This window comes from Macaca nemestrina, chromosome 1 (genome assembly GCF_043159975.1).
Source record: "Macaca nemestrina isolate mMacNem1 chromosome 1, mMacNem.hap1, whole genome shotgun sequence".
NCBI lineage: Eukaryota > Metazoa > Chordata > Mammalia > Primates > Cercopithecidae > Macaca > Macaca nemestrina.
Genome location: NC_092125.1, coordinates 76,669,796 through 76,695,609, shown reverse-complemented (window position 1 = coordinate 76,695,609; position 25,814 = coordinate 76,669,796). Strand labels below are relative to the sequence as shown.

General features: G+C 39.6%; 1 long non-coding RNA gene across 3 annotated transcripts in view; it reads right to left on the bottom strand.

Annotated features, from left to right (window-relative positions):
- LOC105493506 (uncharacterized) overlaps positions 1-25,179 on the bottom strand; it is a 51,952-nt gene extending 26,773 nt beyond the window's left edge. Inside the window, exons 1-4 of one of the 3 annotated variants that reach the window (XR_011608730.1) lie at positions 25,093-25,179; positions 15,450-15,578; positions 6,566-6,679; positions 6,101-6,238 (exon numbers count right to left, since the gene is read on the bottom strand). This is a non-coding gene — a long non-coding RNA (uncharacterized lncRNA). The remainder of the gene's footprint in view (positions 1-6,100; positions 6,239-6,565; positions 6,680-15,449; positions 15,579-25,092) is intronic. The other 2 variants (XR_011608729.1, XR_011608731.1) reach the window with 2 other exon arrangements.
- Between the last annotated feature and the right edge of the window lie 635 nt (positions 25,180-25,814).

Genomic DNA, 25,814 nt, shown 5'->3' with positions numbered 1-25,814 from the left:
CTTGGTTTCATCTTTTGTTAGTCTTTACTCATGTATACGTTCTAAGTGATATCTCATTGTTTTAACTTACTCTTTTTATTGCTGCTAAGATGGAATTATTTCGAAAATTTTATCAGCTATTTGTATTTCTCCTGACAAAATGAAATTTAACAAATGTAAATATGAAGTTCTACATTTGTTTTCCAAAAACAATCATATAACTGTAAAATGGGGAAACTTGGCTTAACTGAAGGGTACATGAAAAGGAAAATTAACAGAAAAAAAAAGCAAAAGGAATGTGATAACTGTTTTTAAATGTTTGAACAGTTATCATATAGAAAAGAAATCATGTTCAGTTTATATTTTTCCAAGAGGAAAAAGTAGGGCAAGCAGATGGAAAGTTATTGGTTGGCAGATTTTAGCTCATCATGGAATGGGTTGCCTCATGTAGTGAGATCCCCACCACTGGAAGAGATCAAGAGTATAAATGGTCTACTGTGTGGAAATTGTAGAAGGGCTTTCTGAGTTGGGTTAGATGGATGACTTCAAATGTCACTGGAAACTCCATGATTCTTTGCTTCTATGAACATGAACTCACAGTAATTCTCTTAAAAATGCATTATTATTCACTCATTTGCTGTCAATTCCTATGTAAATGAGAATAAAAATACCTTTAAAAGTACCATTTTTATGTCACCTAATCAAAAGATTATGAAAGTTTGTGTTTTGGGGTTTTTTTGTTTTGTTTTGTTTTTTTCACTCTTGTCTGAGCACAAAAAACTGAAACTCACTACATTTTCAAATCTAGTCAACTTAAAGTATGTTTATATTATATTATAAACAAGATTACTATGGTTATTATACTTTAAAGTAAATCATTTTATAGAGCATAAACAGTTTAATAACAGACTAACAGAAATGAAAGAATTGCCTAGTTAGCAGGCCTGCTAGAATTTGGGAGCATTTCACTGACATGTAGTTTAAGTAACATGTGCTCTTAAAAGGAATACACTGAAATTAAATGAATCTATAGATTTTCACTGTACTAGATGTGTCTGCAACAGAGTTCAAAATGTCTAGTTATGGAGGGTTGGCTTTATTTGAAAAATACAGTTGATTCGATCAAAATTATGAAACATTTGCATCTTTCCTTTAGCTATGTTCCCTCTCCTTTCCACTCTTGGTTCACTTAGTAAAGTAACACCTATATTTCTTTCACTGTTTTCCAAGTTCTAAAGAAAGGACTGTACTGAACACCTCTCATGCCAACCCAGAAAAGTATAATCATTCCATAGGGCAGCCCACTTTGCTGCATTAAGCTGCAGAAATCAGTCTTCACGTTTGGTTTTATGAGCGAGGGCATCACATTGCAGAGCCCAGGGATTCAGAGTCAATTAGTCAGATCTAAAGCTTTAACTCATCATAATACAGTAAGGAGCTAGACATGCAGTGGTATGCATTAGCACCTCTTTCCAATACTATGCCATGGGTTTTGTTTTTTTTTTTAACTCAGCTTGTTAAGTGATACCAGCCTACGTTGTGTTATATGATCTTGCTGATACTGCAGATAAAATATAGCTGCTATTTATTTTAGTAATTTAATATGGTAGAAGGAGTTTGAGAAAACTGTGGTGTTCACATGCTATTTCAGGATAACAGTGACCCACCCTGATCCAGAGAAATCGAGTTAAACAGGGCCTGGTGTTTTCCGTTCTGTTTTGTAGCAACATGTTTCTGGGCTATGTATAACCCCAAGAAAGCTGAAAACACTGACCAGGTCAGGGAGGAAAGCCCACAGCTTGACTGTGATGTAAGAGTAAGCCTGACCTCCGCATCAGTGCAGCATGTATTTTGGGGAAGTCATTTTTGGTGTTCCCACTCCCATTTCCAATTTAGGGAGCTAATAGTTCCTTTTAGGAATGTTTTCTTTCTAAAATTATGTGGCAGAAAGGAGACTGTCTCTAGCTTCTTCATTTGGCTAATAATGGAAGTGCACACACCCACTCTAAAGAAATTTCAGGAGATAGAGAAAATTAGATGCCACCCAGACTTTTTCTGTCTTGTTCTGACAGTCCATTCGAGGAATGTAACTAAGAGTTCAGGAAGAGAAACTGTCGAAAATCCAGGCAACTCAAAATAATATACTTTCTTAAAATGAAGTTTATCTGTTTTCCCAAAATGCTATACTTCTTCGGTTTGATGCCTTTGGATATTCTATTCTCTTTACTAGGATATGAATCCAAATCTTTTGGGGGTGGTTTGGTGGGTTACATTTGTTGTGATTTGTGTGGAGAAAAGAAGGGTATCTCATAGTTACCTGGATAATTTTCCAAATGCATGTTGCTTTTTCCTCTATACTTCCTGCCCACCCCCCATGGAAACTCTGGTTTATTGCCAAGTAAATACTGACTTGGTGGAGGTTTTTATGCATTTGATGAAAAGGAAGATAAGTGAAATAATGAATATTTTTCAGTCATTCAAACTAACTCTGCTCTTTGTTTTTTTTCCATCTACCCTTCTGTTCATTCTGATATTTCATGAAGGAATGTTATATGTCAAGACCTCTGGTGCGTGCTGGAGACAGAGAGAGAAATTCTACTTCATTCTTGCCACTGCAGAGCTCATGAAGATCTAATTAGAAAAACAAATATCTGTCTATCTACATGCATAAACAATTCATATAGTGGAAAAAATAGACATAGTGTTTCACTGGAATGGTCTAATTAAGACTAAAGTGAAATGTAGTCTAAGTGCCAAGAGATGCAAAAAGAAGGAGCAAATTCATAGAGTTGGGTTTGCGTTACTATCCCTTGTTTGGTGTATTGGGTGCAAACCTTGTGTGTCTTTGCAGTTGCTCCACTGTTTCCTTCATTCATTCTTTGTCAGTATCCCATGCATGCCAAGCTGTTCCTCCCTTTCCAAACTTGGTTGGAATGCCACATTGTGGAGCATGGGCTCTGGCTTCCTGAGAGGCTGCAAGGAGGCAGAGGCTGCAGCTAAAACTTCAGGAAAATTAACTCCCCAGAGATTGAACCTTGACCAATGGGAAACAAGAGACTGGAGGGAACACAGCTCACAATTTCTCTCTCCATTACCCTCTCCATGAACTGCTCTGAGGTATTCTCCTTGCAAACCTACCAGAAATGTCTTCTCCATGAGATGAGTGTACATACATTTTGAGTGACCTGCTGTATATGTTTGCAACTTGTTGTGAAGCAGTGGTCGCTAAAGTTATCCATCACATCACATTGATTCTCATCTTTCCTTTTTCTCAGTGTGCCATTCTCCCTCACTCCTATTGTCCTATGCTTGCACCTCCAAAGTAACTTGTTGATGTAAGCAACAAAAAATCATTGCCTCAGGCTCTGTTTACTAAAAGATCCAGAATATAACAGCTGGAGTTGAGAATATCCAGTGATCCTTCTTCAACTTTGATTTTAAAGAAATTGTTAAAGAAAAGAAAGAAAACTAATTATTCTTTGAAATCTTGTCTGCATATTTATATATTAAAGCAAAAATAACTTAAATACCGACAAACCATTTGTTAGTGGTTACACAACCTCAAATGAGCAAATGTTTAGCCATTTTCTGGTAAGGGGGATTAGTCTATTCTTGGTGTATTTATGGACCTGTCCTAGCTCTGCAGATTATATAAGATACTGTTGCTATTTATCTTTTCTTCCATAGTTGATCTTCCTGTGTGGATTCAAGGGTTGTGTAAGACAAAAAACTTGAAAGTTACTTGCAATGCATCAAGAGACTAATTCGCACATTCTCAAGTGGCCACTAGGATAATTTTTCTTCTAAATCTAACCTTCTACTTCCTAATCTAACCCCATACACTTCATATTTCTTCTGCCTTGCATCAAGTACTACAAGTGATGCAAGTCATTTCATTCCTATTGCTTTAATTCTTGTTCTTTACCTCTGGTGGAAGCTAAAGGGTTCTTGACCACTATCATCTTCATTTCTCCTCAATTTATTGACAGACTGTACACAATCCATGTGCTTTTTTCTTATTGTTTATTTAGGAAATTTAAGTACTTCTATAATTTTTGCTTGAAGTTTTATTTGTGCATATTTGAACTTTATCTCAGCATTTTCCCTGACACCTACTCTAAAATCTTCTAAGAAGTTCAAACTGATTAGTTGGAAAAACAACCTTGCTCCATTTGCAGCAAATACCAGTAGTTTAAAGTCAACAAATGTTTGAAGAAAATAAAATGTTCAAATACCACCACTCCACCCTAACAAAATATCAACTTGATGGAGAATATTTGACTCTTTGGTTCTATGCTCCTCCCCCAGAACCTAGAATACCTGCAGTAGCATAAACATTTATTAAATGAGCAAATGTGTCAATAAATGTGCAGTGTTCTATTGAAAATTTATGCAAAACTATTCAAGATCATGTCTCAATCCTGTCAAATCTTAATGGTGCATTGTAAATACTATTTCTTTAAGAAGACTCTATTGGACCTCATCGCGTCTAAATCATCCCTCCATCCTTCAAACTCTCATAATATTTTATCTGCCCATATCTGTGACATTTGTCATTTCCTTTTTTTTTTCTTTTTTCTTTTTTTTTTTTTTTTTTTTGAGAGAGAGTCTCGCTCTGTCACCCAGGCTGGAGTGCAGCGGTGTGATCTTGGCTCACTGCAAGCTCCACCTCCTGGGTTCACACCTTTCTCCTGCCTGAGCCTCCTGAGTAGCTGGGACTACAGGTGTCTGCCACCACGCCCGGCTACTTTTTTGTATTTTTAGTAGAGATGGGTTTTCACTGTGTTAGCCAGGATGGTCTCGATCTCCTGATCTCATGATCTGCCCACCTTGGCCTCCCAAAGTGCTGGAATTACAGGCGTGAGCTACCACACCCGGCCGACATTTATCACTTTCTACCTTGAATTACTTTTTGCATTTGTATTTATATTTTTGAATTCTATTTCATCTTTTTCCTATTCTCCACTGCACTTAGCACAAGGCCTGGCCAACCTTCATGTTGTTGAATCGGGTGCATGTGTGTGTGTGTATGTGTTTGTATGCGTGTGTGTGTTTAGACCATGGATTATGAAATCAATTCAAACCATTACCTTTGGGAATGCCATAATTATCACAGTCAGAATAATCTGCATAGATAACAGGAAATTAATCCTAATAATACTTGGTCTAAGCAACCAAACAAATTTTTCCTCATATGCTCAGCAATAGTTTACTAAGTCATATAATCTATCGTAGCAGTTGAAGGGGGAGAAAAAAAAAAAACAAAGCAAAAATTACACGACTATCACATTTCCCCAGAGTAAGTACCTTAGGCATTCATCTGCTGATTTATCTTCTACCACGCACATAGTTAAAACTAACTGTGTTATTATTATTACTTATTAAAGGAAAACATAGGATTTCCCCCTTATACATTTCTTTGGGTTGACCCCAAATTTGTTTTGAGTTCTTTGCTCTAATATGCACTCTAATTTTCCTCTAAACTTCTGGGTCATAATTTACCCAGATCATTAGCAATTTTCTTTCCGTATTGTATGATTTCTGTCTGCCTCTGGGTGGCTTTATTTTAATTAGAAAAAAATAGAATGGAAAAGTTTCAATTGTAAACACACAGAGGTTCTGTTGGCAAGTAGGAGTTTGGCAGAAGAAAGACCCATGGTGAGCTTAGTTGCAGTTTATTGGCTCAAAAACAAGAACAATTTTGAAGGAAATTAGGATAGTTTTTTAAAGTGACAATTTTCTCCATCAGGTAGATTACACTATTTCCTGTTATTTTATGATACTGATATTCTACTTATACATTTTCTCCAGAGCCCATAAAATTTTCCATCTGGGGTGCAGTTTTCTAATCCCTTTGTAAGCCTTTGGATTCAGTTTCTCCTTTCCTTCTTTTCCTCTCTTACTTACTTTCTTTTTTTCTTCATTTTTTCTTTCTTTTTTTTTTTTTAAGTGTCAGTCTCCAGGAACCTTTATCAGATACCAGGGAACATAAGTTTACATCTTAGCTAAAGAGCTTATCCACTCACAGAAAGCTTCCCATATAGCCTTGGAGGACAGAGGGTGGAAGTAAAAATCAGACTTAACTACTAAAATTACTTCTGCCTGAAATTTTAGCTTATACCTTGAACAGCTTACAACTAAAATCCTTGAAAATGAAGTCTTAGCGCTTCCAGCCGATAGATGTTTTCCACACAGGAGATGAAAGAGCAGGTACAGCCTGGGTTTCTTTCAACGGGAAGGAACAGCAATTGGTTGTGGTCTGTAGGAAAAGAAAAAAAGTAAATGTCCTTTAAAAGCTTAATAGTACCAAGAAGATCTTTTTCTCCCTTTCTCTCCCAGTGGAACCATAAAGTCCTCCCAGGCAAAGACCAGGCCGACAAAAAGAAAAAGAGATAACAAAAAAACTGAAGTATCATGTGGATAGACTTACAGACTGATCACAACTCACGTGATGACATTTTATTACTGATGGAACAGAATGGGAAACAGTTTTTCTTAACGGACATTATTTCCTGTTTCTGGAATACAGTGGTTTGTTTCTTTCATTCATACCACATAGCAGGTCAGTTGGCTTCCCAGCGCTCACCTTTGTTTATTGGCCATGCAATGGTTTGACTTTTCTCCCACTGGACATATCCTTGCTCTGTCTCCTTCCTGTACCAATAGTTTTTGTCATCGCTTTCGGAATTTTAACAGCATTCTGAGAAAGTTTGTTTAGAGAAAATATGGGAAGGATAATAAAGGAATTTTTAAGTAGGAAAGCTGGGAGTGAATAATGGGTTCTAAAAGGTGAAGAGCTTCTTCTGCTCAAATGAAGGGGAGGATAACCAGGCTGCTGGCTGTGGGATCACATCAGTGACCAGCAGCGAGTTTGGCACTCAGGCAGAGCGCACATGGAGAGGGCTTGAGAATATCCCCATGAGTGTGCAATGAGACAGAAAAATGTAAGCTATGGCCAAGAGCCTCTTGTGGGCAGGATGTTGTGGCATTTAAGCATTGATAACATTGCTTTCTTCCTTCTCAATGTTCTGGAGTATCATTTCAGTGTTAGGACTCAGACTATCTGCTTCAATATACAGGCAAAGCTAATATGAAGTTTTACCCAATTATCTAGATAATTCATACCAAAAAGAAAACTACCAGGGAGGCAAAAGCTTCACAGTATCTCCATTCAAAAGGCATCCCTGACTGCTCATCTACCAAAATCAAATTCAAAATACTACCTGATATAGTAAATCCTTGGTTCATATCTGCCCAGTGAATAAATGAATGGGATGAATGAGTAAACGGAGTAAATCACTGACTCTATTTTATTCTCCACTTTACTTAAACCAGTAGCACCTCATCATATGAACTGAGATATTTTATACTGAACATTTCACATTTCTTCCCTAAATACTTTACACAAGAAACCAAAAGTTGTCAGCTGTTTGAAGAATCCAGGTTACTTTTACAAAAGCAAAACCACTTCTTAAAATTATGGCATTAGCCAAAAAACTGCCCAGTCTTATGGCTGCAAAAGTGTCAAAATGTAGGCTTCTTCCTGGGTACTAAAATTGTCTCTTGGAGAAAAATATCAGGTGAGAATTATCTGGAGAACAACTTACTAAAAGGGAGTCATTAACATCATGTTAAAGACATTGTTTAAGGGAGTAGCATATTGATCTATAACAATTACAATAAATGACTTATTCATTAATTTAAATATCATTTTATCATTGTTCTAAATGGTTATATTTGGAGTCTGACTTTTCTCATTTATTTCTGTACCCCATTTAGAAGTTAAATATTCTTCTGACTTTGTATAGCAAGAACAACACATGTAAGTAAAATAAGGAAATACAAAAGGAACACAAAAGCAAATTGCATTTTGTGCAGCTCCTACTAAGATAGCTAGTCACATTTGTTTTCCCCAGTGCTGTCAGAAATCCTTATCCACACTATCCACACATCTCCCTTACTACTCTAATTTGTCAAAATGATGGGCAAGTAAGAAAATAAACCCTTTTTCTCTATCCGTAATCAAATTATTAAAGCAACATGTTTGTAGTTATTGAAGCCGAGACGAGATAAATCCAACAACCAAGGGAAGGATGAGGTAAATGTCCAATAAGAAGAGATAGAATAGTTCCTGTTTTCAAAATGTCCTATTAATTTTCTAACTAATTGAGTAATCTAATGTATTTATCCAGCCAAATAATTTTTAGTGGATGAGTTAATAATACTTTTAGACAGCTTTAGAGAAGAAAAAAATCAAGAAGTTGGGTTTTCTTTTGTTTGCTTTTTTTTTTTTCATTTTTCAATTGTGGTAAAATACACATACAGGTTACCATCATAACCTTCTTTAAGTGTACAATTTGGTGGTGTTAAATATATACATTATGTTGTGCAAAAAATAAAAACTCGGCTGAGTGAGGTGGCTCACACCTGTAATCCCAGCACTTTGGGAGGCCGAGGAGGGTGGATCATGAGATCAGGGGATCGAGACCATCCTGGCCAACATGGTGAAACCCCATCTCTACTAAAAATTAAAAAAATTAAAAAGATAAAATAGCCAGGCATAGTGGCACCTGTAGTCCCAGCTACTCAGGAGGCTGAGGCAGGAGAACTGCTCCTGGAGCAATTGCTCCTCCCCAGGAGGCGGAGTTTGCAGTGAGCCAAAATCGCACCATTGCACTCCAGCCTGGCAACAGAACGAGACTCTGTCTTAAAAAATAAATAAATAAATAAAACAATTAAAAAAAAAAAACTCACATCAATAAACAACTTTTCATTTCTCCTATCCCCCTAGCCGCTGGCAACCACCATGTTACTTTCTGTCTTTACGAATTTAACTATTCTAGGTACCTTTAACTATTCTAGGTACCTATCTAGAATATACCTTATCTTACATATATAAGTGAAATCATGTGATATTTGTCCTTTTGTATTTGGCTTATTTCACATATAATGTCTTCAAGGTTTATCCATGTCATGGCATGTATCAGAATCCCCTTTCTTTTGATGGCTGAATGTTATTCATTCTGTCTATCTATCTATGTATCTATCTATCTATCTGCATATGCGAAACTGTCCCATTGATGGACATTTGCGAAGTTGTTCGTTTTTATTGACAGACATTTGTGGATCTGTTCACTAAACTGTTGCCACCATGTAGCCACAGTGTCCCTTCCGCCTAAAATGAATTACATTTTTACATTAAAAAAATGGGAAATAATTGCTCACATTGCATTTCCCATAAAATGATCTTGTATGACCCAATCAATATGCAAATATTTTGACTTTTCACAATTCAGGTGTCTGAATCATTAGATTCTGTCACTCATTTGATGTAAATAAAAAGTTATTCGATTCCTAAGGCTTTATTCGCAAGCCAAACTCAACGTCCATGCTTTTGGAAATTCAAACTATAATACTGTGGAGCTAGCTTTTGGATATTAAACTTTAAGGAAACCATGCTTCTTAAAAGGCATATTAACTTAGCCCTGGTCCACAGCTGCATTGCTCAAAGTACTTGTATACTAAAATTTGCTTAAGTAAAGGAGCCAATTTCTTTCTTTTCCATATGTGATCTGTTACACTAGCTATATTCTGAGTGTAACGAGGGGCTTGAAAATGAGAAGATCACCAATTTGGATCTAGTATTTATTGATAAAATACAGGACACCCAATTCAATTTGAATTTTAGATAACCAATGAAGAATGTTTTAGTATAAGTATGTCCCATGCAACATTTGAGACATATTTATGCTAAAAAATTCTTCATTATTTATCTGAAACTCAAATTTAACTGGACATTCTCTATTTTTATTTGCTAAATGGGATAGTCCTATGTGATTCCTGATCTGTAGGAACTTGAGCCAAGAGACAGATGGAAAAGACAAGTGAATGAAAGTGTGCCAACACTAGGGGGCGCTGCAAGAAACAGCGTGAGGCCATTCTGGGAATTAAAGAAGGAACAGTAAGGTTCTCCTGGCTCCACTGTGAAGAGCACTTGAGGAACACATAGGAGAGGAGTGACATCGGCATGTATAACCATCAGAGCCACATAAACCAGCCCCAGCAGGGACGGGGCGCAACCAGGCAGGCCGGGTCACTAGCAATCAGGAAGCCTCCAAGTCCAGCAGCCAGGGCAACAGAAGCAACAGCTATCGCTACCGAGCAGCTGATCAGACGCTGGCCTCCACAACCACCAACAAAGAATTTTACTGGCTTCCAAGAAGGACAACTGAGCCTCCCAGGGATCCTGCCAACGAGGGTTGAGTGGATATCTGGGAACAGAGTTTCTAATAATTCTGGTGGAGTGGTGGGGGTACAATTCAAAGCCTCTTTTTAATCCCACTGGTGTGGCTTCCTTCTTGCTCCCACACAAGACACACGCACATTCCCAGAGTGATGTTCTCAAACGCCAAAGCTAACCAGACTTCTCAACAGCGGAAAATATATCATTTGAACCCCCACAACTTCCCAAAGTAGCCTTCTCCATGTTCTGCATTACTCTTCCCAACTTGCCTTCCAATGTAGACATCTCCACCAACACAGATACCTCACTGAGCCCCCATCTTCCAGATATAAAGGAAAACACTTCAAAGTTAAAGAGACATTTGTGATTCCAAAGATAAAAAAAATAAAAATAATAAACAAAAAAAAGTCTGTGCCAAAAATAACAGCAACAAAAAATGTGTTGAGATAAGTCTTACTGACCAGACACAGTGGCTCACTCCTGTAATCCCAGCACTTTGGGAGGCCAAGGCAAGTGGATCACCTGAAGTCAGGAGTTTGAGACTAGCCTGACCAACGTGGAGAAACCTGTCTCTACTGAAAATACAAAAATTAGCCGGGCATGGTGTCCCATGTCTGAAGTCCCAGCTACTCCAGAGGCTGACTCAGGAGAATCACTTGAATCGAGGAGGCAGAGGTTGCAGTGAGCCAAGATCACGCCACTGCACTCCATTCTGGGCAACAGAGCGAGACTCCATCTAAAAAAATAAAACGCAAGAAAAGTGAGTATTACCAAATGCCAAAGTATCAGTTCTAAGCAAAATGTTCTTTTAGTCAGACACTTCCCTTTCTGGATCCTTAAGAGAAATATAGGAATTGTAAATAACAGAGTTGAAAAGCGAATAATCTCTTCGCATCTTTCATCTGGCTTCAAACTTCACTCACTTTCTCTGTTCAAGAGACTTGGCAGCTTGGAAACCAGGTACTGAAAGTATGAGAAGCTATAGTGTTATAAGTGTTCACACATACTATAACTGTGTACACATACTATAGCTATCCGCCAGCTACACATACCTTTCCTTAGAAAATGGCAAATCCATTTGAAGTCAGAGCAAAACATTGAGATAGGCGTAACACTTATCTGTCCTGAGTCTATCTTATCAGAGGAAAAAAAATATGAAAATAACGAATCCTAGATTTACACAGTGACCTGAGCCACAAGCTGGGTGCAAAAACCTAGGCTTTGGGTTTAACCAACAGAGGAGAAATACTGGCTGGCTCTTCTGAAGAAAATTACTCACAATGCATTGCTAAAATTCATTCTTGAGAACAAAACCAGAAAGAAGGGATGAATTGAGACAGAAAAAAAAACTTAAGCTTGATTCAGCTATCAACTGAGAGGGCCTAGAATTGATGGCAACAGAGCAGACAGCGATTGTCTAGGGAGTACTTAAAACACCTCTATGTGTGATCATTGCCTCTATGATACGATTTCAGGGTTCTAGGAACTGTTTCTCATGTTGTTTGGCCATATATACCAGGCACTGCCAATATTAAGTAATAAAGACATCTTTTAAAAAATGTATAAGGAAATAGAAAACAAATACACAAATACACCATATTATTGCAATTTATGTTTTCACGAAAAATTCCTGTCACATTGCAACTTTGGTCAAAAGATCATCAGAGCATAACTCTGTGCAGAACTGCTCCTGCTCCTGGAAAAGTGAACCACAGTTTAAAGCCAACACCCCAGTCAGAATATCTTGCCTTTGTCCAGTGCTTTGTAGATTACAAAACTGTTCTGTGAACGTTTTCTCCTTTGATTGTCAGAATTTGTATCTGTAGTGGACATTATTATTACTATTTTGTGTTTAAAGAAACCAAAGATCTTACCTACTTCTTCTGGCTTATTTCCCACCACATTTCTCTTATCTCTGCCCCCCAACCTCTCCAGGCTCCCTCCGGCCTTCCTCACACATCGTATTTTCAGCAAACTGAAATTCTCTGAATTCAAGTTCCCTTGCTTGCAGCTCTGTTGTCTCCCTGTCTAAAATGCAGTTCCTTTCTTGCAAAACACTTGTTCCTCGAATATTTATTTAACCTCTTCAGACTCAGCTTAAACCATGGAAAGTTCTCTCTGACCCTTTAAGACAGATGTATCTCCTCTGCACTGCCATAGGCTCCTTTCTGTAGGTCCCCTAAAATAGCACTTATGGCACTTGGTTTTAATGACCTGCTTAATGGTCTGCCTTCCCCACTCAGCTTAGAGTCCATGAAGGCAGAAATCATCTCCAGTGCTGAAAAGATGTAGGTACCTAATAAATATTTATTGAAAGAATGAATAAAGTGACTTCCCCAGGCTCACAGAAAGGTGAGTGCCAGACCTGGGATGAAAATTCTTATCTGATTCCAGTAAAGGGCCAGTTGTTTATGTGGTTGACTGATGTATGTGTTTTCAAGATGAAAGAGAGTATAACCATGTCAAAGAAGGTTCAGAATAACTAGGACCAGGTGAAGAACTCTCAGTAAATATTAATCAACAAAATGCTAAAATTCACTAGACAAATCTGGGATGTATCACCAAACTATTCACAATATACCAAAGTCACACTCTTGACCTTCTTCTAGTGGAAACCACAGCTCCAACAGGAAAAACACATTATGAAATCTAAATGTTGGCCACAATGTGCCTCAAAAAGCATCAAACTAGAGCTTGACCATCTTGTCCCTCAATTAAGCAACTTTGTGTTAAACGCAAAGATGGAGCTGCTGGCTCACACAAAGTTCTTTGCAACTTGAACACATGAGCTTATTCCTGAACAAGATGAAAGTTGCTTCTGATGTTGTCTCAGCATCAAAAACTTGGCCAAATTAGTCAACATTCTTCACCAGCATCAACGTCATCTTTAACTTACGTATTTGTCTGCAGCTGTTATATCATCTTTCTATGTCTTTCTCCTTTGCTGTTCCTTTGTTCACCTAAATTAGCATTCAGGCCCTCCTTCTCCACCAAATGTTCTGACTGGTTTCTTTTTTCCCCCTTGGAACAGAAGCATATGGCTTGCATCTGAAATCTATCACTCTCATTTATTTTTTGGCCAATCCGGTTAAACAATTGGCTTCACTGCTTTTCTCCACCAAAATGACTGGGTGTTTCACTTGCTTACCCAAAGGGTAGAGTTATCTGACTTTAAGCAGAGGAGCCAACATTAATTTTGCAATTTGGAAGCTAAAGGACTGTCTCTGATCACAAAGTTTATAGGCGTTAAAATCAATTCAGCTCAACCAGAAACCATTTCAAATCTTTTCTGTGAATTCAAAACAAAAACTTCTAAAAAGACAGTTTCATTACTTTTAGGGAGACATTTAAACTCTACCTCTTCATATTTCCTTGGAAGGGAAAAAAATTCCATTTCATTCCAAAGAAGAAAAAAATGGGAAAGGTGTTTTGTCCTTTCTACCCATTCTTTACTTCCTAAGAGCAAAAGAGTAAATTATCAGATTGGCAAGAATGGAAGAAGGAACTGAACACTGACAAGAATGGAGGAAATGGGAGTGTAACCGCCCCTTCCAACAGATTCCAACATGTCCCAATTTCACTCCTTCTCAGGGCAAGCAAACTGGGGCAGGGGGAAAACCTGCAGTATTCTTTACTGTGCTATCTGCAGCTGGGTGAGCACATTGGTTCAACTCATGGGGAAGCAATTAGGAAACCTAATTATAGCCTCTCTTCCAAGCCATGTTTTTCAATCTGCTATTTCCAGTACAAAAAAAAAAAAAAAAAAAGCTGATATTCATTTATCTTATCCCACTGTCTATCTGGTTTAGAATTTAGAGGGAGACAGGAGAATGATTCATTACCAAATTTCAACATGTGTCTAATTTTCTGTTCCTTGGCTGATTACGTTGCCTACATCTCACGGCCACCAGAGAAATGCAGGCGTTTATAATCTTACATACCATAGTCTGAATCCTGCTGCTTACAGGATTTGTGAGTATGGGCTAAACAAATTAACTTCTTTCTGCCTCAATTCTGTCACTTCAAAACAGGCCCCAAAATAGTTATCACATTCTGTTTCTACAAGAATGTAATGAGTGAATTATATACAGTTTCTATCTAGCTTGGTACCTGATACAGATAGGTCTTGGTAGCTCTGTCACTTACAAACTATAAGATGCTTTCCCAAAGTACCCATAATGATCAAACTAAGCAGAGAATAGAGGATGTTATCGGCATATAGTGTGGAACTTTTTTTTTTTTTTTTTTTTTTCTGAAGAGAGGGTGTGTTATCTAAAAGAAACATCCCAGGTGGTTCAGATTTACTAAATACAGTTCAGCTCCCTCTGTCTCTCCTTCTGGGGATCTCTTGCCATAGTGCTGCTGAGAAAAGAGTGTATAAGAAGCTCCTTTTTATTGTAAAGCTAAAAGAAATGGCGTAGCACCTGGTCACCCATTCTAGTGGTAACGAAACTAAAAACTATGATCTTCCTCTAAAGCCTGCAACAGGATCTTTTGAGAACCTCATGAGGAAAGCCTCTGAGATTTTCAGCTCACTTGAGCAATCCAAAGAGTTAGATAACTGAGATAAAGAACTCTGGTAGACTAAGTGGAGGCCATTGCATTTGAACAAATACCTTTGAAAGGTAGGAATATTCTTTGAATTTTTTCCCCTCCTAGAAACCGAAACTAGGGATATTTAGGATCTCTTTATCCTGCCCTCTTGTGCAATTTCCTTTTCACTCTCAACTTCGTTTTGCTGTGCTTGTCATCACTTCATATTCTATGGACTGTATAAGCTCTCCTTTGTTCTGCTGTTTTAAGCTTCCTCCTTATCGCGGGACTGACGGTCTTAGCATCAGATTTGAAACCCCTAGACATGCTGGAGCCACACTGCAGAATCACAGCAGAGCTGAAGGGGTCCTTTTTCTTTCCCGAGGTGTTCTCAGTTTCTGAGGTTCAAATCATGAAAACAAAAGAGTTATTTCCTTTAACAGAGGCTCTAAGAGCATTTTTATTCTAACAAAATGCTATGTTTTAGTGAAAGAGGCTGGTTGGAGATTGCCCCTGTAGTATTTTCCTATGAGAAAAACTGGCTTCAAATGGAAGTTGTGTGTAGCATGTATGTATTTTGATTTTTCTGATGCTATGTGTCCATATTAGAATGACGGAACATAGCTTCAGTTTGAACACAGGGTCAATCTTATCTACACGTGGCAGCTATCTAAGGCACTTTAGTCTTTCTTACCTGCTTGCAGGTATCTGAGGTTCCCTCGGTAGAAGAAACAGCCTTTCAATTCCCAGTTAGCAATAAGGATTAACATTGAAAATGCAAAAACAGTGGTTCTCCACCTGGTCTATTTCCACCTCAGTACACCTGAAGGATATGACACACATAGTAAGAGCTTATGGTAACAGTCAATCTCACCATGCTGAGGTTAGGAGAGCAAAGAGCTTTCAGAGAGTAAGATTTGATAGGGAGATAGACACTGGGAGAAAGGAGCCATAGAATGGAGAGGTCAGGAGCATTAAGACAAATCTGGAAGATTCCCAATTCCTGTCCAAGGCTTACCCTGTCAACAGTAAAAAGCAAAAAACACTTACATGAGCCATACTTTCTGTATCATGGAGACTCTCATCTAGTACTTATATACCAATTGTTCAAATCACTAGCCTCCCTATATCTGCTTTTAAGTGGGTCTGCCAAAATCCACAGTTTGCAGCAACCCCTGCCTTCTCAGATGCATAACTCATCCAGCTGTCTCTGCAGAGCAGACAGGGACCCCATGACAAAGTTATAAATACAGGAACTTAGTCACCGTTTATTAGGAAGTATTGGGTGTTCCATACAAAAGGAGGGATCTTATACACTTTTAATTCTTATACCTTCTTCATGAAGTATTAACATACTGCTTTTTGGTTTTTTTTGAGATGGAGTCTTGCTCTGTTGCCCAGGCTGGAGTGCAGTGGCACGATCTCGGCTCACTGCAACCTCCACCTCCCAGGTTCAAGCAATACTCCTGCCTCAGCCTCCTGGGTATGCTGGGATTACAGGTGCATGCCACCACACCCGACTACTTTTTGTATTTTTAGTAGAGATGGGATTTCACCAGGTTGGCCAGACTGCTCTCGAACTCCTGACCTCATGATCCACCTGCCTTGGCCTCCCAAAGTGCTGGGATTACAGGCATGAGCCACCGCGCCTGGCCAATATACTGCTTTTAAGAAGAGAAAAATGAGTCTTAGAGTGTTTAAATAACATGACCGCACGGCTGCTGACTCCAGAAGTCTTTAGTCTTTCTATAACATCCTCCTCTGCTCTGCCTTTATATCCTACAAAAATGTTCAAGACCCACAGGTAACAGTCCAAGTACTAAGGAGATGAGCAATCCTAACCCTGTTGACTGGGTTGGTACTTTTCAATGGTCACATATTTGAAAGTATCCCTAGAGCTTTGAGCATAATGTTTCTGTCCTAACATTGTAATCAAGTATGTTAAACATGACTCAGAGACGAACTAATAAAAGTGCTAATTGAAACAGACAAAGCAGCTTGTTCACTCCCATGGACATATGAAAGGAAGGTTGGACCACCACTCTCTAGACATAAATTATGGTCAGGCTGTCAGACCCTTGCAACTCCACAAGATCCTGCTCTGTCTGCCAATCTCCCAAAAGACAAGCCAAATTCCTGGTACAGTTGTGGGCAGTTATTCTTTTTTTTTTTTTTTCTTTTTTTTTTTTCTTTTTTTTTTTTTTTTTTTTTGATACGGAGTCTCGCTGTCGCCCAGGCTGGAGTGCTGTGGCCGGATCTCAGCTCACTGCAAGCTCCGCCTCCCGGGTTTACGCCATTCTCCTGCCTCAGCCTCCCGAGTAGCTGGGACTACAGGCGCCCACCACCTCGCCCGGCTAGTTTTTTTATTTTTTTAGTAGAGACGGGGTTTCACTGTGTTAGCCAGGATGATCTCGATCTCCTGACCTCGTGATCCGCCCGTCTCGGCCGGGCAGTGATTCTTAAAGTGTGATCCCTGGAGCAGCAGCAGCAGAACTTAAGAACCTAAGAACCTAAGCAGCAGAAGAACCTAAGAACTTGTTAGAATGCAAATCTGTCCGGGCACGGTGGCTCATGCCTGTAATCCCAGCACTTTGGGAGGCCGAAGCGGGCAGATCACGAGGTCAGGAGATCAATCCATCCTGGCCAACATGGTGAAACCCCGTTTCTACTAAAATACAAAAAATTAGCCAGGTGTGGTGGAGCATACCTGGAGTCCCAGCTACTTGGGAGGCTGAGTCAGGGGAATCACTTCAACCCGGGAGGCAGCTGAGGATCATGCCACTGCACTCCAGCCTGGCGACAGAGCAAGACTCTGTCTCAAAAAAAAAAAAAAAAAAAAAAAAAGAGAGAAAAGAAAAGAAATGCAAATCCTCCCACCAATCCCAGGTCTACTGAATCAAAAGTTCTGAATCAAAAGTTTTCCAGGTGATTCTAAGCATATTAAAGCTTGAGGACCACTCAGCATCACCTCCTGTACCTTGATAATTTCAGCTCTCATTGGTCCAGTCAATCAGCTAAGCCACAAAAATTGAGCCATCACCAGCTGTACCAGTCTTGCGTACATAAATCCTTATGTACAGTGCCTATAATCACAGCTACTGGAGAGGCTAAAGCGGGAGAATCGCTTGAACCCGGGAGGCAGAGGTTGCGGTAAGTCTCTCCCTGTACCATGCTATCTCTAGAAGATAGAATCTTCTCTATCCTCAAGAAGTTACATATAGACTTAAAACAAGTAAAAAAAAAAAAAAAAGTTAGTACATAATACCATGCTGCACTGTGTATAGGCCAGACTCATACAAAGAACCATGTGCCCATTACATATGGTTAGCGTAGATCAGTCAATTCCAGTTTAGGTGTGCAGGGAAAATGCATAATTTCTTTCTTTATTTTTATTTTTTATTGAAACAGAGTCTCACTCTCTCGGCCAGTCTGGAGTGCAGTGGCACAATCTCAGCTCACTGCAACCTCTGTCTCAAGCAATTCTCCTGCCTCAGCCTCCCAAGTAGCTGGGATGACATGCGTGCCACCATGCCCAGCTAATTTTTGTATTTTTAGTAGAGACAGGGTTTCACCATGTTGGCCAAGTTGGTCCTGACCTCAGATAATCTGCCCACTTTGGCCTCCCAAAGTGCTGGGTTTACAGGCTTGAGCCACCACACCCTGCCAGAAAATGCATATTTTCAAACAATGCAAAAGATCTATGAATCACTAAACATCTATGGCAGCCAATGGCTATCCTGATGCTAATTCCTTGAAAATAGGGTGGCTCTTGGAGAAAGCATTAAAGACATGAAACTCAGAATTACAAATAGCTTCAGATTTTATACATAATTGCCTTTGGCTGCCAACCAAAGGCTTGTGTGTTCAGTGAGGGTAGTATTTTTTGATCATCATCAAGTCATACTCCTGTCTGCAGATAGAGATCTCCACATTAAAGAATTTCAGTCTCAGGGTTTAGACAGATGGCTATGCAGGCCAGTCACTATGGTAGACAAGAGAGTTATATCTTGGACTTGGCTCAGGCAGAAAAGATTTAAGTATTGTACCAACAGAAAACTGGATATTAATTAGCCATTTATTGAGTGCTTTATGTATACAGAACACTTACTGGTTATAAGAGGTAGTTAAAACAGCACTCACTTTTGAGAAGCTCAAAAATGCCATTAAGATGTCAAAAACAACAAATAAACAATTAAAAAAGTAAAAAAGAAAGACATGTGAGTACAGAATAACTCTCTGAATTAAGTAGAGTTATCTAAGGAGTGACTAGAAACAAATTATGTTAGTTAAGGAGAATGCAACTAAAATATAAAAAATTAACAATAAGGAAAGGAAAACAGAAAGGATGATGATTGAAGACAGGAGGAACAAATGATATAAAGAATGTGGAGAAGCTAGGCACAGTGGCTCACATCTGTAATCCCAGTCCTTTGGGAGGCCTAGGTGGGTGGTTCACTTGACATTAGAAGTTCGAGGCCAGCCTGGCCAACATGGTGAAACCCCATCTCTACTAAAAAAAAAAAAAATACAAAAAAAAAAAAAATTAGACCAGTGTGGTGGCAGATGCCTATAAATCCCAGCTGCTGGAGATGCTGAGGTGGGAGAATCGCTTGAACCCGGGAGGCAGAGGTTGCAGTAAGCCAAGATTGTGCCAGTGTGCTCCAGCCTGAAAGCCAGAATGAGACTCTGTCTCAAAAAAAAAAAGAAGATGGAGAGTGTCAGTCTACTTGAAATCTACAGAAAACAGACCAATTTCTAAAGAGAAATGGGAAAGGACCTGGAAAGGTCAATGAGTTCGTAACCTTGAGTTCTGTTATCTTAATTGTATTTATTTAAAGTAGACATTCAGAATTCAATACAGAATTCCAGATAGAATAATGCCTCGATAGAAAGTATGCTTGAAGACAACTTCCTGTTGTGTATCAACTAGTTAGAGCTATAGGAGAAAAACAGCCTAACTCTGTAAAAGATTCTACACAAATGTTGAGAGTAAGAGGATCACCATCTTGCTTTGTGGGTGTGGAGTGGAAGCAAAGGAGAGAGGACTGAAGAAATGCACAGAGAACAGTGAACAAAGCCGTGTAGAAGAGCAGCTAAAACCCAGGGCTTAGTTAGGTTGTCTTAACCCTAGCTGTACAATAAAATCACAAAACAGTCCAGGCAGAGTGGCTCATGCCTGTAATCCCAGCACTTTGGGAGGCTGAGGCAGGTGGATCGTGAGGTCAGGAGATTGAGACTATCCTGGCTAACACAGTGAAACCCCATCTCTACTAAAAATGCAAAAAATAAATAAATAAATAAATAAATAAAAGAAACTAGCTGGGCATGGTGGCAGGCGCCTGTAGTCCCAGCTACTCTGGAGGCTGAGTCAGGGGAATGGTGTGAACCCAAAAGGTGGAGCTTGCAGTGAGCCGAGATCGCACCACTGCACTCCAGCCTGGGCGACAGAGCGAGACTCTGTCAAAAAAAAATTAAAAAAATAAAAAATAATAACCAAATAACCAACCCAGACCAATTAAATTCTAGTCTCTCCAAGTTGACATGATATTGGTCCTTTAAAAAAAACTCCTCATACACCTCACACATTTCTACCATGCAGCCAGAGTTAAGAGGCACCAGCCTAGTGCCCAGGAACACAGGAGTGGCAAAGATTATTAGGAGTCAATGATTTTATTAAACTGACCTATTCAATGAGTTGGTGGCAAATTCTTTCAAGGTAGATTATCTGTAGGGAGAAGGAATATGGACGTTGAAGGCAAGAGATAGAAAGTGGAAGTTATTAACTTATAGGGGATTTTTTTTTTTTTTTTTTTGAGATGGAGTCTTGCTCTGTCACCCAGGCTGCAGTGCAGTGGTGCGATATCGGCTTACTGCAACCTCCAACTCTCGGGTTCAAGCAATTCTCCTGCCTCAGCCTCCTGAGTAACTGGGACTACGGGCATGTGCCACCAAGCCTGGCTAATTTTGATTTACAGGGGATCTTTAAAGCTGTGTTAGCAGGTACCTCTGAGAGACTGCAGAGAGAACAGAGTAACTAACACAGATTTGCGGACCACTGCTTCCATGGTTTATCAGGGTAATGAGTGGATTATGGGTAAATAAAATGGGAAATCAGCAAACAGGAATCAAAAAGCAGGGGCGAAACTTCAGTCATCAATCACATGCAATGAAATGATTCCTTGTACTGAGCTCTGACTTTTTGCATTATTTTCTTCCTTCCCTCCCCTTCTAAATGGGCTTAGCTTTACCAGGTAGTCTCCTAGCTTTGTAGAATTTTTCCTATAAAATGCTTGCCAAAAGAAAGAGAAACACTTGCCTACCTTTTCATGTCTGCCCTGAAACATGTGAGTGGCCCTCCCAGTGGTATTTTCCTCCATCTCTGCTCTATTTTAGTTGACTATTTCCTGCTGCCCCAAATTAGCCTGCCCCTAACTGTATAGATTACTTAGGTATGGCTTGCCTAGAGTAATAGATCCTAGTATTACAAACATTTGAATAATTCCTATCCACTAAAGTTATTTGATTTTAATTGAACTGAGCAGAATAAACTGACCTCTCCCAAATATTAATAAGTCAGATTGAATGAATCTTTCTGGGTTTTATTCTGCCTCTTAGCATCAAAGCAGAATTTTCCAATCTTGAAAATCTCAAAAAGAGACCCTCTGTTATAGCCTGCTTTTAATGTCTGCTTAACTTAACTCATTCTTAAATAAATAAGTGGTAAAAGGAACAGGACTACCATCATCCGCTTAGGTTAATCACTGGTAGTGGAAAAAAATTGCTGAGTCAGCCACAGTGATGACTGTGCTGGTTAAACTCTCACAGATCCTCACGGTTAATGACCAAGATTGGTGAAGCAGTTTCCAACATCACCTTTATTGTCTGTATGAAATCCTTCATATTTTGTAAGAGATGTAATTTCCCTCTGTGTTTGCATGGTATTGTCAACCACCAACAGTCAATGAGAGACAGACAGCATAAGATGGACAGAGGTGGGACAGAGACAATAGAGACAGAAACTAGGGTCACTCTGTGGGGAAGAGAGAGTGCAGCATGGGTTAGTTCCATAAGTGGTCAGTTCAATCGTAAATATTTTTACTTTATGATCACTCTTTCTTTCCAGTGTAATCTTGTAACTTCTGGGACTCATACAATTCATTTTCAAATGAAAATGTACTTACGCTGTCCTATATATTGTAGTATTTGCATTTTTGAGTATATACTTCTTATTCTCTAGTTAATTTCATCAAACATATATTTCTGATATGACCCCTGTTTAAAAAAACAAATGTGAATCTTTTGAAACTCGGGCCTATTTAAGCTACTTCTTCCTTAAAATACTTCAGTGGTTTTCCACTGGTTTTTAGGAGAAACATCAAAATCCCTAATAGGACCTACAAGCCAAGCAGTGCGTGACGACTGCCTGCCTTGGAACATACTCTACCTTGTCTTTATATTCCAGAATTTGTAATATGGCTCAGTAACAAGTTTAGTCACATTATTACAGGATGTTCTCTCTTGTTCTCCCAAATTTTCGTGTAAAAATTGCTTATACAGTTATAATGCACCTTAAACGCAAGGCATTAGTTAAATTCTTATATGTTCCATATTTTTATATTAAGATTTTTAAAAAAGTTTCTCAAAAAGAACTTTTCAATTAAAAATCATTTTATCGCACAGTAGGTTAGTCCTAAGGCAGAGTGTTCATGTTGCTATTTAAAATGTCATCTTTTTCTTTGCCAATTTTGTTTTGTTTTGTCTCCCTCACCATCTTTTCACTTTTCATTATCTCTTGCAGCACTCGAACTTGTTGCTAAAATTTGGTGAAAATGTTTGACAAACTCTATCATGAATCACAAGTAGATCTTATTAAATTTGAATTCTGAAGTCTGATCTTGGGTGACCTCCTTTCTCTAAGCATTCATTTTTCAATTATGCCTGACTTGGGTAGGGGAGAGGGTAAGAGGTAGTATTTGTTTCCTGTGATTACACAAGTAATTTATTCTTTGTAGAAAATGTGCAAAGACTAAAAATATATAAAGAAGCATAAAAATAGACCATAATATTAACACTCAGAGACAACCACTGATAATACCCTGGCGTGTTGACTGCTCCCACTCTGGTGCCAGTCACCAGCACCCCACACTGAAACCAACCCAATAGTCCCATAGATCAGCAGTCTCCCAACCTTTTTGGCACTAGGGACTGGTTTTGTGGAAGACAATTTTTCCACAAACTGTAGGGGGTGGGTGGAGGGAGTGCCGGCAGGCGATGGTTTCAGCATGAATCAAGCACATTACATTTATTGTCTACTTTATTATGCTGGGGAACTGTTGGCATAATTGTGTTTTTAAATGTGAGAAAGGTGAGATTTGGGAGGGGCCAGAGGCAGAATGATATGGTCTGGCTCTGTGTCCTCACTGAAATCCCATCTTGAATTGTAATCCAAATTGTAATCCCCACGTGTTGGGGAGGGAACTCATGGGAAGTGATTAGATTATGGGATGGTTCCCTCATGCTCTTCTTATGATAGTGAGTGAGTTCTCACAAGATCTCACGGTTTTATCAAGGGCTTTTCCCCCTTTGTTCGGCACTTCTCTCTCGCTGCCATGTGAAGAAGAACATGTTTGCTTCCCCTTCTGCCATGATTGTAAGTTTCCTGAGCCCCTGTGGGACTAGGAGTCGATTAAACTTTTTTCCTTTATAAATTACCCAGTCACAGGCAGTTCTTTATAGCAACATGAGAACAGACACAATTATGCCAACAGTTCCCCAAAGTTTTAACTGATTTCAGCATTAACCCAAAAGTCTAAGTCCACAGTCTCATTGAGACAAGGCAATTCCCTTCTGCCTATAAGCCTATAAAATCAAAAGCAAGTTAGTTACTTCCTAGATACAATGAGGGTACAGGCATTGGGTAAATACATCCATTCCAAATGGGAGAAGTTGGCCAAAACAAAGAGGCTACAGGTCCCATGCAAGTCCAAAATCCAATAGAGCGGTCATTAAACCTTAAAGTTCCAAAACGATCTACTTTGACTCTATGTCTTACATCCAGATCATGCTGATGGAAGAGGTGGGTTCCCACAGCCTTGCACAGCTCTGGTCCTAAGGCTTTGCAGGGTACAGCCCCCTTCCTGGCTGCTTTCATGAGCTGGCATTGTCTGTGGTTTTTCCATGCTCATGATGCAAGCTGTTGGTGGACCTACTGTTCTGGGGTCTGGAGGATGGGGGTACTCTTCTCACAGCTCCACTAGGCAGTACCCCAGTGGGGACTCTGTGTGGGACCTGTGACCCCACATTTCCCTACCACACTGCCCTAGCAGAGGTTCTCCATGAGGGCTCCTCCCCTGCAGCAAAATTCTGACTGGACATCCCATATATACTCTGAAATTTAGGTGGAAGTTCCCAAACCTCAATTCTTGATTTCTCTGTACCTTCAGGCCCAACCCCTTGTGCAAACCACCCAGGCTTGTGGCTTGCACCCTCTGAAGCAATAGCCTGAGATGCACCTTGCCCCCTTGTAGCCACAGCTGAAGCTAAAGCACCTGGGATACAGGGCACCATGTCCCAAGGCTGCATACAGCAGGGGTCCCTGAGTCCAACCCAGGAAGGCATTTTTTCCTCCTAGGCCTCTGGACTGTGATAGAAGGAGCTGCCATCAAGGTCTCTGACATGCCCTGGATACATTTTCCTGTTGTTTTGGTGATTAACATTTGGTTCCTCCTCATAATTTATGCAAACTTCTGCAGTTGGCTTGAATTTTTACCCATACAATGGGGTTTTCTTTTCTATTGCATCCCCAGGCTGCAGATTTTCCAAACTTTTTTTGCTCTACTTCCTCTTGAACACTTTGCTGCTGAGAAATTTATTCTGCCAGATACCCTAAATCTTCTCTCACAAGTTCAAAGTTCCACAGATCTCTAGGGCAGGGGCAAAATGCCACGAGTCTCTTTGCAAAACAAGAGTGACATTTACTCCAGTTCCCAACAAGTTCCTCATCTCCATCTGAGAACTCCTCAGCCTGGAATTCATTGTCCATATCACTATCAGCATTTTGGTCAAAACCACCATTCAACAAGTCTCTAGGAAGTTCCAAAGTTTCCCACATTTACCTGTCTTCTTCTGAGCCCATCAAACTCTTCCAGTCTCTGTCTGTTACCCAGTTCCATAGTCACCTCAACATTTTTGGGTATCTTTACAGCAGTGCCCCACTCTCTGTGGTACCAGTTTACTGTATTAGTCCATTCCCACACTACTAGAAAGAACTTCCTAAGACTGCATAATTTATAAATGAAAGAGGTTGAATTGACTCACAGTTCTGCAGGGAAACTTACAATCATGGTGGAAGAGGAAGCAAACACATCCTCCTTCACATGGTGGCAGGAGAGAGAAGTACTGAGAAAAGGGGAAAAAGTCCCTGATAAAACCATCAGCTCTCATGAGAGCTCACTCACTATTATGAGGACAGCATGAGGGGACCACCCCTATGACCTAATCACCTCCCACAAGATCCCTCCCCAACATGTGGGGATTACAATTCAAGATGAGACTTTAGTGGGGACACAGAGCCAAACCATATTATACACATACGTTTATTACAGCACTATTTACAATATCAAAGACATGAAATCAACCTAAAGACCCATTAATAATAGACTGGATAAAGAAAAATGTGGTACATATGCACCATGAAATACTATGCAGCCATAAAAAAAAAAAAGAATGAGATCGGCCAGGCACAGTGGCTCACGCCTGTAATCCCAGCACTTTGGGAGGCCGAGACGGGCAGATCACGAGGTCAGGAGATCGAGACCATCCTGGCGAACATGGTGAAACCCCATCTCTACTAAAAATATGAAAAATTAGCTGGGCATGGTGGTGGGTGCCTGTAGTCCTAGCTACTCAGTAGGTTGAGGCAGGAGAATGGTGTGAACCTGCGAGGCGGAACTTGCAGTGAGCAGAGATCGGGCCACTGCACTCCAGCCTGGGCGACACAGCGAGACTCCGTCTCACAGAAAAAAAAAAAAAGAATGAGATCATATCCTTTGCAGGGACA